The following is a 13,347-nucleotide window of genomic DNA, read 5'->3' as shown; positions in this document are numbered from 1 at the left end:
GTATTTTTTAGTAGAGACGGGGTTTCACAGTGTTAGCCAGGATGGTCTCGAACTCCTGACCTCGTGATCCGCCCGTCTCGGCCTCCCAAAGTGCTGGGATTACAGGCTTGAGCCACCGCGCCCGGCTGACAATCTTCATTCTTAATGCACAAGAGAGTATTAGGATTTGCTAAAAGTTGAGTCCCCATAACACAAAATGAATGAGAGATTAAATTGTTTTCCAGTTAATTTGATCACTAAACATGGTTAAACCTCATAATTTAAATTATTATACTTCTTGGGTTGACTAAATATATATGCTCAAAACTGTAAAATTGCTTCTACTGATGAGCATCAAGGACATAGTATTAAGAAACTTTATTCTTTAAAATCATGGACCTTGAGAAACCTGCCCGTTTTAAATCTTATCAGGGATTACAAGTCAAAATGAAACAACTTTAAGCTGAGTAGGTTAAAGCAACGTAGCTTTGGTCCAAGAGCCAATCAACATATTCCCTACTTCTGTTAAGAGATAATAAAAAGTTTTCTCTTTTCTGTTAGAGCTAATCAAAACCCTCTGCACTCACTCACAAACGTATGTAAGTCCTGTTCAAGTAATCTTAAAAGAGACTGTGTTCCAATATTCAATCTGCCTTGCTCAACGACGTAAATTTAGCCTTTTTTCCCTAGAATTGACAGTCTGTTCATCTGAACAACAAAACCCATAGTATGTGTAGTCCTTAAAGCTTCTATGAGGAAGAAGCCCTGATCTGAATGTCCCCTTTTAGGTAACTTTATGCCATTACCATTGGAGAATTGAGGCTTCTCTCTCTCTCTCTCTCTTTTTTTTTTTTTTTTTTTTTTTTTTTTTTTTAAGGCAGAGTCTTGCTCTGTCTCCCAGGCTGGAGTGCAGTGGTACGATCTCGGTTCACTGCAAGCTCCGCCTGCCGGGTTCACGCTATTCTCCTACCTCAGCCTCTCGAGTAGCTGGCACTACAGGCGCCCGCTACCACGCCCGGCTAATTTTTTTGTATTTTTAGTAGAGACCGGGTTTCACCGTGTTAGTCAGAATGGTCTGAATCTCCTGACCTCGTGATCCGCTCGCCTCAGCCTCCCAAAGTGCTGGGATTACAGGCGTGAGCCACTGCGCCCAGCCAAGGCTTCTCTTTTAAACCATGCTCCTTAAACATTTCTACTACTGTAGGGTATTTACCCCTGTCTTGTGTCCTCTAAAACGTAGCATATGTGGTTTCTGCTTAGAGTAACTCTGAACACTGGTGATATCAGAGGATACAAATTGAGTAATCTCCAGGTGCCTGGGCTTTTTGAGCTTGACCTAGGTGGACACCGATCGGAATGTTAATGATCTGTCCAATTCCTATTTCTGGTTCACCTTCAAATTGACTTCCCAAGGACTAATAGTTCTCTTACTTCTCATTGCCCCAAAGGGTGAGGGTAGGGGAGATAGGGAAGGAAAACTCTTTGTGCCTGAATTCCAGGCCTACCTCTTGATTCTGAGTAAAACCAAATGCCTTCCAGCCACCCAAATCCAAACTCTGGCGCTTTCTGGATTCCACTCCCTTTTTCATCTTCCTGGGCACAGAGCCCCAGGTCTGCCACCATGAGCCACCCCTGCTCCATAGCTTCCTTGTGCAATCTCCGAACCCACCATGGTCTGTCAAGCTTCAAGTCCCCTACCAGCTCTGCTCCCCATACAACTTCCTACTGTAACCTACTCTAAAACCTTATCTAAAGTTTTAGTCTTACTTTTTTTCTGACTTTTGGCTATCACCTCTTGTAAACCCAACGTCTCTCCCAAGTACCATTCTTAGCATAAATTTCCAAAACCAATCACATTTATTACTCTCTGAGGATGGGGTAACGCTCTATCTCCTCATGATTTTGAAACAAAGCCAATACCCTGCCTTATCAAATTATCAATGGGATTTTCACTTCTTTTCCTGGAGCCCCCCACTTATCAACCCCGTGCATATGTGAAATAAACTATCCCTCCTGTTAACCTGTCCTTTGTAAGTATAATTCACAAGCTCCAATCACTGAACCTAAGAAGGTAGAGGAAAAGTTTTTTTCCTTCCTCTATGCATAGCTTACAGTGTGCTGCCTACAGTACATGCTAAATAATTTTTGAGGAGGTAAAATTATTTCATTTAGTCAATCTTGATCTCAGTTATGTCCAGACTATTCTCATTTACTTAATTTTAGCAAGTGAATGGTCAAATGAGATAATACAGACACTGCAGATGAATTGAGTTTTGGTATTTTGCTGCTATATCTGGGATATTACCTGAAACTACCAACCCCAAAGAAGTGGTTAGATGTAGGAGCTTATGTATTATCTTAACAAAGAGTGATGAAATGTAGAGAAGAGACTAGACAAATGGATGGGGTTGGGCCTCTGAGGTGGGAATAAGTTGGGGGAAGGTAATTATAAAATATATAGTAAATAAGGTTTGTTTAGTAAGGTTTATTTTGCAGGCTGAAGTCCTCTTAGGTAATAAAAGTCATCTCCAGATGAGGAGAGATTTACAAATTGTCTATATAAATAGAAATTTCATTTACAAATGTAAATTTCTTTACAAAAGGAAAATTTCTGATCTGATTTTAGGCAGAAAGAGGGGTAAGCAGAGACAAGTATTTTTGAATGGCTACTGCTTAAAGAGTTGCCTACATGAGGTTTGGTGGCAAGAAGCCGAAGTCAGAGCCTGTGGTTCCTGTTGCTCTTCGGAGGTGTGAAAGAGTGAAGAAGGTGTGCTTCATTACATGAAGCTTTGCTCCTAAGGTACAACTCTTTTAGACCTCTCGGACTCACCCAGTTTCCTCATAGGCTTTTGCACTATCTTAAAAGATGTTTCCCTTAGTAATATGGAGGAGACAAAATCAATAATGTGCAATACGAAATCAACACAAAAACCCAATTCTGTCAGAACAGATTAAAGGAGTCTTGCTTAGACTCCAGGATAATTTACAGTTTTTCTGGCTTGAATGTGGAATGATTATAACAAGTTGTAATTCAGATAATGAATTTCTTAATGCAGGAAGTTCTTTGTTCAGGAAATAGAAGTTGGTGAAATTGAAACAAATTTGTTAAGTAAATAAAGGGAAAAGCGCAAAGTACTTAGTGGCTAGAGTGTTATCAATTTTAAAGAAGATTTGGAATAGAATAGTTAGGGAGCTATAATTTTCAGTTTTATACTGTTCTATCACTCTAATATGTTGCTATAATTCTCTGAATTATTTTTTTTCAAAATACAACAGCTATCTAGAGAAACCAATTTGATCTCATTTTTTTATTTTTTAAATGCATTTGATTACGTATATCTGAGGTTTACAATATAATGTTATGGAATATATATAGTAGTAAAATGGTTACTATAGTGAAGCAGACTAACATATCTTTCATCTCACATAGTTACTTTTTTGTGACAGGAACAGCTAAAACCTACTTATTTAACAAAAATCTCCAATATAGTATAATTTTACTAAGTTTATTCCTCATGTTGTATATTGGCTCTCTAAACTGCTATATGCTGCTATTTTGATCGTTTGACCTACATCGCCCCCATTTCCTTTCCCTCCCACCCTGCCCCACATCCCTACCCCCATCCCACCCATGGTAACCACTGTTTTGTTCTCTGTATCTATGTATTTGAGCTCTTTTAAATATATATATTCCACATAAAGGTGAGATTATACAATATTTTTCTTTCTGTGTCTGGTTTCTTTCACTTAGCATGATGTCCTCCAGGTCTATTCATATTGTGGTTAATGATAGAATCTCCTTTTCTTTAAGGTTGAATAATATTCATATATATATACACACACACACACACACACACACACACACACACACACACCATGTTTTCATTATCCATTTATCCACTGATGAACATTTAGGTTGTTTCCATATCTTAGCTATTGTGAATAATGCTGCAATGAATATGGGAGAGCAGATGTCTTTACAAGGTAGTGACTTCATCTTCTTTGGGTATATACCCAGAAGAGGGATTGCTGAGCCATATAATAATTCTATTTTTAATATCTTTAGGAACTTCCACACTGTTTTGCATAAGGGCTGTACCAGTCTACATTCCCATCAATAGTATACTAGGGTTCCCATTTCTCTACCTCCTTGCCAACATTTGTTATGTCTTGTCTTTTTTATAATAACCATCCTTACAGGTGTGAGGTTGATATCGCATAGCAGTTTTAATTTGCATTTCCCTGATGATTAGTAATGCTGAACATCTTTTCATATTCCTCTTGGCCATTTTTATGTCTTCTTTAGAGAAATGTCTGTTCAGGTCCTTTGCTTATTTTTTAATTGGGTTGTTTTTCTGCTATTGAGTTATAGGAGTACTTTACAAATTTCTGATATTAACACCTCATCAGATATGTGGTTTGCAATATTTTTCCTACTTCATAGATTGCCTTTTCATTTTATTGATTGTTTCCTTTGCTATGCAAAAGATTTTTGGTTTGATGTAGTACCATTTATTTATTTTTGTTATTGTTGCCTGAGCTTTTGGTGTGATATCCAAAAAATCATTGCCAATACCAATGTTCAGGAGTTTTTCCCCTATGTTTTCTTTCAGGAGTTTAATGGTTTCAGGTCTTACATTTAGATCTTTTATTCAGTTTGAATTTATTTTCGTGTATGGTGTCAGATAAGGGTCCAATTTCATACTTTGATGTAAAAAATCCAGTTTTACCAGCACTGTTAATTGAAGAAATTACTCTTTCTCCATTATGTCCTTTCCGTGCTCTTGTCAAAAGTCAGTTGACCACATGTGCTTGGGTTTATTTCTGTGCTCTGTATTCTGTTCCATTGGTCTATGTTTCTGTTTTTATGCCAGTACCACACTGTTTTGATTACTATAGCTTTCTAATACAATTTTGGTTCAGAAACTGTGATGCCTTCAACTTTATTTTTCTTTCTCAGCATTTCTTTGACTATTCAGAGTTGTGATTCCATGTGAATTTTAGTATAATTTTTTTCTATTTCTGTGAAAAATGACATTAGACTTTTGATAAGGATTGTGTTAAATCTGTATATTGCTATAGGTAATAAGGACATTTTAATAAATTAATTTTTGCCACTCATGAACACAGGATAATTTTCCATTTATTTGTGTCTTCTTCCATTTCTTTTATCATTGTTTTATAGTTTTCAGTATACAAGTCTTTCACTCCCTTAAACATATTCTTAGATATTTAATTTTTTGCTATTATAAATATGATTGTTTTGTTAATTACTTTTTCAGTTGGGTCATTATTTGTATATAAAAATGCTGCTGATTTTTTAATTTTTTTTCAGGTGGAGTCTCACTGCATCACCAAGGCTATGGTGCACTGGTGCAATCTTGGCTCACTGCAATCTCCCCATCCCAGGTTAGAGCAATTCTCCTGTCTGAGCCTCCCAAGTAGCTGGGACTACAGGTGCCTACCACCATGCCTGGCTAATCTTTGTATTTTTAGTAGAGACAAGGTTTCACCTTGTTGGTCAGGCTGGTCTCGAACTCCTGACCTCAAGTGATCCACCCGTCTTGGCCTCCCAAAGTGCTGAGATTACAGGTGTGAGCCACCGTGCCCCACCAATGCTACTGATTTTTGTATCCTACAACCTTACCAAATTCATTGTTTTGGTTCTAAACGTTTTTTGTGGATCTTTGAGGCCTTCTACTTATAGGATAATATCATCTGCAAATAGGGATAGATATAATGTTAGTCTATTTGGTATCTTTCTTCTTTTTAATTTTTAATTAATTTAGGATTTTATAAAGACAGTGTCTCACGTGTAATCCACATCAGTGATGACCATGAGTGCCTCAGAGTCCTAGGCTGCAGGAGTTTGTGGCAGCAGTGATGGCAAGGTAGATTTTGTGAATTCCTGGTGGTAAGGGCTTTAGGGATCTTCCCATTCTTATTTTCCCCAATAGTGGAGAGACTTGACTGAGGGGATCCCTCTTGGCCTTGGGTCTGACATGAGCCACAGGCAGCCACAGCAGTGCTATGTTCCAGGGCACAAGTGCTCAGAGTGGCTATGGAGCTGGAGTCCTGAGCTGATCCCAACCAGGGAGATGGTGTGGCAGAGGCAAAGTGTTCTTCTCCCTTCTCGATGCGGCCATTTTTAGTTTCTGCCCTCAGCAGGGTTTCTGCCACACCCTTGCTGTGCTCCAGCACTCTCTTTTAGTCATTCTGGTTGAAATGTAGTGGTTTGTTCATTGTTTTAATCCATCTTTTGAAGGAGAGTGATAGTTGACCATCTTGCTGACATCAATTTGACTTCTGTTTTTAAACTTTTCTCCAAGATTTAGCTACAAGCTAAATTTAATGGCATAAAATGGACACAGCCTACATAATGGACAAGGCTTATATTTACCTCCGCAGCACGGTCTTTTCCAGTCTTCTGCGATTGGCCTCCCTCACTTCCTATAAGGAAAAATAAAACTGGCTTCCCTGCATTTGGATGGGTCTATATCTACCCCTTTGTCTCTCCCCTTGACCACAGGGAGGCCCATAACCAAGGCCCAGGTAATTGGAGTAACTCCCAAAGTCTCTATCAATTGGTCCAGGAGTGAGTACCTGCCTAAAGGCAAGCCTTTCTGAGCCTTTCTTTTCTGGAGATTTCCCAAATGAAGCTGGAAAAAAGAGCTTTGTTTCCTTTGGCATTGCTAAGCCTTCCCCCAGGAATTGCCCTGTAACTTTGGAGGTGCCTGTGGTCATCTCCATTCACAAAGTCATATGAAGTGATGGAGAATGAGTGATGATAACAACAGAAGAAAGATTTAAGGCAGAGAAATGGAAAGACAGTCTTGATACTTCCAGCTCTGCATCCAAATGACTCAGAGGCCCGCCCTTCTCTTCCTCTCCTATTATAACAGCCACCCAATTCACCTTTGAGAGTAAACTTATTTGAGATCAGAATGCATTCTGACCGATACACCTATATATCCAACAGGATTGGTAAGCAAGCTATGGTACAGTCATAGGGTCAAAATTGTATGGCCATTAAAATGATCTTACCAAAGTATAGCTTTCAATAAAAGTTACATGAACAGATAGTATGCAAAGATGATCTGATATATTAAGTGAGAAAAGCTAATTATAAAACAATATTCATTGTATTATCTAATTTTGTTTAAAATAGTTTAATAACTAGAGACAATAACATTTTAATGGCTTTTTTCTGGATGTTGGAATTACACATAATTTTTTTATATTTTATAATTTTTACTTTTATGATAAGAAAAACGATACTAAAACCAAACCTTTGTCCTAATCTTTTCATAGGTCTATGTATAAATTACAACTTAATTGTCCACTCATTCATTTGAATTTTACCATGCCCCTTTCTTTCTAAATACGTTTCCTTTAACATGGTGACACATCATCCCTTTCCTTTTTCAGGCATCATCACTTTAAAAGATGACATTTATAAGGATAGTAAATTATCAACACCTTCCGTCAGCAGAGTTTATGGCTTTTTAGCTAGTGTAGGAGTTCACAAAAGAAACATTTTCATCTAAATGAAGTCACTCATTTAGAAGTAACTTTCTAATTATTTTCTCCATGGTAACACATATAACACATATAAAATATGAAAAAATATGTTTATTCAAGTTTTTTCTCTTTCATAACTATTTCAAAAGCCTTAAGTGTGTTTTATACCTCCTTAAAAATGTCAGCCTGTAGATGGGGTTCATTTTAACAATAAAGTCTGGGGCTTTGCACCAATAATCTGACTCTATTACTGCATTGCATTCCTGATGAAACACACTAATAGTTTAAAGTTTCTTTATTAAACTTTTTTCTCATGAAAATGACTCTGAGCTTTGGAAAGCACTTCTAAAATAATGTCATATGAAAAGTGAGCCTTTTATTAGACCTCAGACCACAGAAGAATCCCATGGAATTTTTCTAATATAATTAACCCCTTCATTTGAGAACTTAAGAGCTGGAGTATGGTTTAATAGGTAGATTTAGAGGCTTCTGTGCCTCCAGTAATCCTCCTTTCATCAAAACAATGGCTATAATTAATATTTATGATTTTGCCTTTCTCCTCAAAGGACTTTACAAATTGTTACCACAGGACTCATGACACTTACTAATGAAGTACTTACTACTCAGTCCAGAAGAGAAATTTACAGTCTTCTCAAGTTTATTCCACAATGATGTGGCTACAAAGGAGGACTGGTGGTGACTTGATGGATTCAACTCCCCATTACCAAAAGAATGAGTCAGGAATGGGAAACCAATCACTCAGTTCCAAACTGATTCCCCAAAGTTTGTGTAGCAGGATCACTGTTTTGATTTGTATTGTTTTTTCAGGATCTCCCACTATGATGCCCTATAGGGGTAGGTAAATTACAGCTGAGGGCCTCTGGCCTCAACCTAATTTTATAGCTACCCTTCTCCCTCCACCTCTCCTATCCCACCCACAGTGAATTACTGTTACATTTTCAAATGATTGTTTAGAGAACGGAAGAAGAATATGTGACAGAGACTATATGTGACCTGCAAAGCCCAACGTATTCATTATCTGGTTCTTCAGCAAATAAGTTTACTCCTCCCTGAAAATCTAAGGCACAATAAGAAAAGTCCAACTGTAAAGCTGTTGCAATTCCAGCTATAAACATTGTCTAACATTCATGAAACTGTCATTTAGAAACTTGGACTTAGTGTACAGAGATAAATATACTTTGTGGAAGCACATTTCAGGTGTCAGCTTTTTTTGGAGTCAGCACATTGCTCTGGACTGACAGGATATAGACCTAAAAAGACCAAGTTCATGTACCAACATGCATATAGGAAACACTATACACACACAGGATATTCATCTACAACTTGGAGTTAACATCAAATAGTCTTGTTGGACGTTAGCACCACTCAGCAATAGTACTGAAAGAAAAGAAACGCAGCTCTTGGTGCACAACAATTTGGGAAGACCTACAGGCAAAACTGAGCCCATGCAGGCCAAACAGAGTCAGCAGTATAGCAGCATGACTGTCCCACTGTATACCGTTTGTGTAGACTTCTAGCTGGTTTTAGTTTTATCAGCGATTTGTCTGATAGTTATTTATAAGCCATACCTCTTCTTAGCAACAACATAAAAAAAGATAACATTATTAGGTTCCCAATATATTAGCAACAAAACTGCTTTTTGTGTGAGACACTGTCCTAAACCTGCTACATATATCATGCCCTTTGAGGCTCCAGTAAGACAGACATTGCTCTTCTCATTTTACAAGGACTCATAGTGGCACGCCCCACATAATGGAAGCCATCTGAAGTAGGGTTAGTGAGGCTCATGGGAACAGCCTGTGCTTCATGTCAGTCTTTCTGCTAAGTTCATTACTGGACGTAGATCCCATGTGACAGACTTTTCCATCAAAAATCCAGAATCCTATTGGAAAATGAATCAGATACAATTCAGACATTGGTCTTTGTTGTCCCTGTCTTTAGAAGGGGTAGTTAAAAACTGCTTAACCACAAAAATGTACCCCATGTGGTGACGATACTATTTACAATATGATGTAAAAGGCTACCTCCTCTAACCCCACAGTGGGTACCTTAGCAGATGGCTAATGATGAGTGGAAGCCAGAACAAACCAAATTAAACACAGGGGTCAGACTTACAGAATTCCAGAACCAAACGATTGGAGCTGCTCACATGCCTTGAAAAGGGACCTGACACCATGAGATTGTGGGTCTGAATGAATGCCACTGGCCCTCCCAGTTGCTGTTGTTTCTTCTACACAGAGACACAACATTCACATACATGTTTGCCACTCATCTGGCTAGTGCTTAGCATTTTGAAAGTATGATCCATTTCTTTTTTTTTTTTCTTTTTTTGAGACGGAGTCTTGCTCCGTCACCCAGGCTGGAGTGCGGTGGCATGATCTTGACTCACTGTAACCTCCGCCTCCCGGGTTCAAGCCATTCTCCTGTCTCAGCCTCCCAAGTAGCTGGGACTATAGGGGTGTGCCACCACACCCGGCTAATTTTTTGTATTTTTAGTAGACAAGGGGTTTCACCATGTTAGCCAGGTCAGCCTCGATCTCCTGACCTCGTGATCCACCCGCCCAGTCTCCCAAAGTGCTGGGATTACAGGCGTGAGCCACCGTGCCCAGTGTGATCCATTTCTTACTTTGGCACTCTAAGCCAGTCTCTGTGCTTTCCCGTGTGTGTGTGTTTACTACCCAAACGTGACATCTAATATGGTGTTTGACCCGTTTTCAACACCTACTGAGTAGCTTTTCGGTTTTATGAGGAATTCATGCAGAGATAACAGCCCCTTCAGTAGCATTTTGATTTTGGGGTTAGCACCCAAATTCCTATTTAATCCACAGTTTAGCTGTCCAAGGAAACTATGACTAGAAGCATGAATTTTTTTATTCTTAGAATTAAAGCGGCATGGCTCAAAAAAGAACACATTTGAAAAGGGGAAAGATTTTCCCCACTCTTCTGGACATCAAGGAAAATTCTAAAATGGGTGGAGTTTACTTTAACAGCCACACAGCATCCTTTCTACAACGCTGTTCCAATTTCTGAACACAGACTGAGCCTCCTCAGCCCACTGCCTCTCTAAGGCTGCCATGCTCTTCAAGTGTTCCCTTCTCCTTCCCACTCACCAGAGCTTCTCAGGAACAGACAGGAAGTTTCACCCACGCTTGTATCCCTGAGACCCACCACACCCACTGGCACGCCATAAAATGTATTTCCGTGTCTACGCTGTCCTTCAGTGCTGGAAATGTTATTCACCTAGATGGAAGGGAAGGTGAGCAGATAACGCTTATTAAGTCCATTTGTACTAGAAATGGGGTTAACATTTTAGATTTACTATCTTAGTTAACCCCCTTTTTACTTCTTATTGTGGAAATTTTTAAACATACACAAAACTAAAGATAATGACGTAATGTACCTGCCCTACCCAGTACCCAACCTCTCACAAACCATCAACCCATGTCCAATATTGTTTATCTGTACCCTGTCCTCTCCCACCTCCCTTCACAGTGCTTATAATCTCAATCCATCTCTAATTTGGTTAGAGATGATATTTTAAAACATGGTATTTCTTATTTTCCTTCCCAGGCCAAGTCCTTTAACCTCATGTCCATCCCATTTCTGAACCCACACATTTTCCAGGAACTCTCAGTTTTTCACTGAGAACAGCAAGTGTGGCAAAAATAAAGAGCACGACAGTTGCCACGGGGGCCATCCCCACCACGTGGGTGTTTCCTGAGTGAGATGACTTGCACACACAGTGCCAGGTAGGGGGAAAGAAAAAACCCTCATTAAACAGCTATCACTGACAAGGATTCAAGATAATAGGATTCTCACAATGAAACTACCATTCAGTCATCAAAGCTGAAAGCACTGGAGGGGAAATATCTGTCACAAAGGAACTAATATCTTTAAAAGCTTAGATTTATTTATGCATCTAATTTGAAGTTTATTACCTCAAAGCATCTGCACCATGGTTACTTCATGAATCCTACACTGGCTCACAGGCCAAAAGTTGGTAATAACCCAAATCCATCAACAATAGAAGGATTAAAATTTGTGGCACATTTATATTGTGAAATGTTATACAACTACCTGCAACCAAATGGATGAATCTTACATAACACTGAGCAAAAACAGCAAATCAGAAGAATAATTCATTGTGATTTCATTGATATAAAATTTAAAAGCAGGCAAAACTAAACAATGGTAGAAGAAAAGGGAAAAGGAAGCAAATGATCATCCTAGAGTTATAATGATGGTTACCATTATGTGGCAGGAACAAGATTGCAATTCCATAAGGATAGGTAGGAAAGGGTGGGGATTTTCAAATGTTGGCAATGTTCTATTTCTTGAGTTGGATGGTGGTCCCACAAAAGTCCAATTTTTTTTTCAGACTTTTCTTTTTTTTTTTTTTTTTGAGACAGTGTCTCACTGTCACCCAGGGTGGAGCGCAATGGCGCAATCTTAGCTCACTGCAACCTCTGCATCCTGGGTTCAAGCAATTATTCTCCCTCAGCCTCCTGAGTGGCAGGGATTACAGGCACCCACCACCATGCCCAGCTAATTTTTGTATTTTTAGTAGAGACAGGGTTTCACTATGTTGGCCAAGCCGGTCTCAAACTCCTGACCCTAAATGATCCACCCGCCTCAGCTTCCCAAAGTGCTAGTATTATAGGTGTGAGCCACCACACCTGACCATTAATGTTTTCTTCTTTAATGTAAATATATACATATTATGTTCTTTTATGGAATATTTTATATTTCACAATGTAAAATGTTTAATTTTTAAAATTGCATGATAATTTTCCCATAATTTGGTTTTATAAAGCTCTAGAGAGAAAAGGAAAAGAAGCAACTTACTAAAAATATTCCCAAGGCAAAGACAAGGAACAGTGCCTCCACTCCTTCCTTTAGCTTCTAAGTTGCTTTGGGGCCCTGGGTTGCGATTCTTAACCCACAGTGGATGTTAAATAAATATTTGATGGTGTTGAGGGTTTAAGTAATGGTTTATATAAACATCAAGAGCTGCTGCTCAGAGCATATTCTCATGGCACAATAGTAAATTGACCAGAGAGATTTCACTGTGGTGTGCCTCAGACTGTAGAATATAAGGAAGTCTCATTAACTTGTCAAGTTGACAGAGTTTGGGGATTTGTTTTGTTGTTGTAAACCCAGTGTTTGCAAAATGAGTATTCTCATATATGGTCAGTAGATCTGTAAAATAGCACATGTAAGAAGGGCAATTTGGCAATACTCATTAAAAGCCTTCAAAATAATAGTTTTTGACTCAGCAATTTCACTTCTAAGAATTAATCATAAAGAAGCCATCATGGAGTTTGTATGTAAAGATTTAGCTATAAGGACATTGTTTGTAAGAGTAAAAAATGGGAAGTAACATAGTTATCCGACAACATGGGACTTGTTAAACAGATTGTGGTACACTCCAATAGAATTCCAGGCTGGGCGCAGTGGCTCACGCCTGTAATCCCAGCACTTTGGGAGGCCTAGGCGGGTGGATCACCTGAGGTCCGAAGTTCGAGAACAGCCTGGCCAATATGGCAAAACTGTGTCTCTGCTGAAAATACACAGATCAGAAAAATTAGCCAGGTGTAGTGGTACGTGCCTGTAGTCCCAGCTACTCAGGAGGCTGAGACCTGCGAATGGCCTGAACCAGGGAGGCGGAGGTTGCAATGAGCAAACATCACACCACTGAACTCCAGCCTGGGCAACAGAACAAGACTCCGTCTCAGAAAAAAAAAAAAAAAAAAAAGGAATTCCATGTAACCATTAAAATTGATGTTGTAGAGAAATATTTTAAAACATACAAACATTTTATAGTAT

The 13,347-nt window shown here is 38.9% G+C and overlaps 1 long non-coding RNA gene across 1 annotated transcript in view; it reads left to right on the top strand.

Moving 5' to 3' along the window:
• LOC108515606 (uncharacterized) overlaps positions 1-5,400 on the top strand; it is a 10,500-nt gene extending 5,100 nt beyond the window's left edge. Inside the window, exons 2-3 of the long non-coding RNA XR_001881574.1 lie at positions 2,606-2,779; positions 5,315-5,400. This is a non-coding gene — a long non-coding RNA (uncharacterized LOC108515606). The remainder of the gene's footprint in view (positions 1-2,605; positions 2,780-5,314) is intronic.
• Positions 5,401-13,347: the final 7,947 nt, after the last annotated feature.

The sequence above is a fragment of the Rhinopithecus bieti genome, unplaced genomic scaffold (assembly GCF_001698545.2).
Source record: "Rhinopithecus bieti isolate Rb0 unplaced genomic scaffold, ASM169854v2 scaffold_33326, whole genome shotgun sequence".
Taxonomy (NCBI): Eukaryota; Metazoa; Chordata; class Mammalia; order Primates; family Cercopithecidae; genus Rhinopithecus; species Rhinopithecus bieti.
Note: the sequence above shows the minus strand (reverse complement) of the source record. Positions and strands in the feature narration are given on the sequence as shown.